The sequence below is a fragment of the Sander lucioperca genome, chromosome 24, assembly GCF_008315115.2.
Source record: "Sander lucioperca isolate FBNREF2018 chromosome 24, SLUC_FBN_1.2, whole genome shotgun sequence".
In the NCBI taxonomy this organism is placed as follows: Eukaryota; Metazoa; Chordata; class Actinopteri; order Perciformes; family Percidae; genus Sander; species Sander lucioperca.
In genome coordinates this window covers 18,323,978-18,325,785 of record NC_050196.1, presented here as the reverse complement: position 1 = coordinate 18,325,785, position 1,808 = coordinate 18,323,978, and the positions used below count along the sequence as shown (strand labels likewise).

Below are 1,808 nucleotides of genomic sequence, written 5' to 3'. Positions count from 1 at the left end.
ACACGCCATCTAACATCCACACACCATCTAACATCCAACGCCATCTAACATCCACACGCCATCTAACATCCACACGCCATCTAACATCCACACACCATCTAACATCCAACGCCATCTAACATCCACACGCCATCTAACATCCACACGCCATCTAACATCCAACGCCATCTAACATCCACACGCCATCTAACATCCACACGCCGTCTAACATCCACACGCCATCTAACATCCAACGCCGTCTAACCTCCACACGCCATCTAACATCCAACGCCATCTAACATCCACACGCCATCTAACATCCACACGCCGTCTAACATCCACACGCCGTCTAACATCCAACGCCATCTAACATCCAACACCATCTAACATCCACACGCCATCTAACATCCAACGCCATCTAACATCCACACGCCATCTAACATCCAACGCCATCTAACATCCACACGCCATCTAACATCCACACGCCATCTAACATCCAACGCCATCTAACATCCACACGCCATCTAACATCCACACGCCATCCACACACCATCTAACATCCAACGCCATCTAACATCCACACGCCATCCACACGCCATCTAACATCCACACGCCATCTAACATCCACACGCCATCTAACATCCACACGCCATCTAACATCCACACGCCATCCACACACCATCTAACATCCAACGCCATCTAACATCCACACGCCATCCACACGCCATCTAACATCCACACACCATCTAACATCCAACGCCATCTAACATCCACACGCCATCCAACGCCATCTAACATCCACACGCCATCCACACACCATCTAACATCCAACGCCATCTAACATCCACACGCCATCCACACACCATCTAACATCCAACGCCATCTAACATCCACACGCCATCCACACGCCATCTAACATCCAACGCCATCTAACATCCACACGCCATCTAACATCCACACGCCATCCACACGCCATCTAACATCCACACGCCATCTAACATCCACACGCCATCTAACATCCAACACCATCTAACATCCACACGCCATCTAACATCCACACGCCATCTAACATCCACACGCCATCTAACATCCACACGCCATCTAACATCCAACACCATCTAACATCCACACGCCATCCAACGCCATCTAACATCCACACGCCATCTAACATCCACACGCCATCCACACGCCATCTAACATCCACACGCCATCTAACATCCACACGCCATCTAACATCCAACGCCATCTAACATCCACACGCCATCTAACATCCACACGCCATCTAACATCCACACGCCATCTAACATCCACACGCCATCTAACATCCACACGCCATCTAACATCCACACGCCATCTAACATCCACACGCCATCCACACGCCATCTAACATCCACACGCCATCTAACATCCACACGCCATCTAACATCCACACCATCTAACATCCACACGCCATCTAACATCCACACGCCATCTAACATCCACACGCCATCTAACATCCAACACCATCTAACATCCACACGCCATCTAACATCCACACGCCATCCACACGCCATCTAACATCCACACGCCATCTAACATCCACACGCCATCTAACATCCAACGCCATCTAACATCCAACACCATCTAACATCCACACGCCATCTAACATCCAACACCATCTAACATCCACACGCCATCTAACATCCACACGCCATCTAACATCCACACGCCATCTAACATCCACACACCATCTAACATCCAACACCATCTAACATCCACACGCCATCTAACATCCACACGCCATCTAACATCCACACGCCATCTAACATCCAACACCATCTAACATCCAC

General features: G+C 49.7%; 1 protein-coding gene across 1 annotated transcript in view; it reads left to right on the top strand.

The window, feature by feature from the left end:
• bco1l (beta-carotene oxygenase 1, like) overlaps positions 1-43 on the top strand; it is a 17,387-nt gene extending 17,344 nt beyond the window's left edge. Inside the window, exon 11 of the mRNA XM_031307658.1 lies at positions 1-43. This exon is cut by the window's left edge and continues 201 nt beyond it. The gene's annotated coding sequence lies outside the window, so the exon portion shown is untranslated.
• Positions 44-1,808: the final 1,765 nt, after the last annotated feature.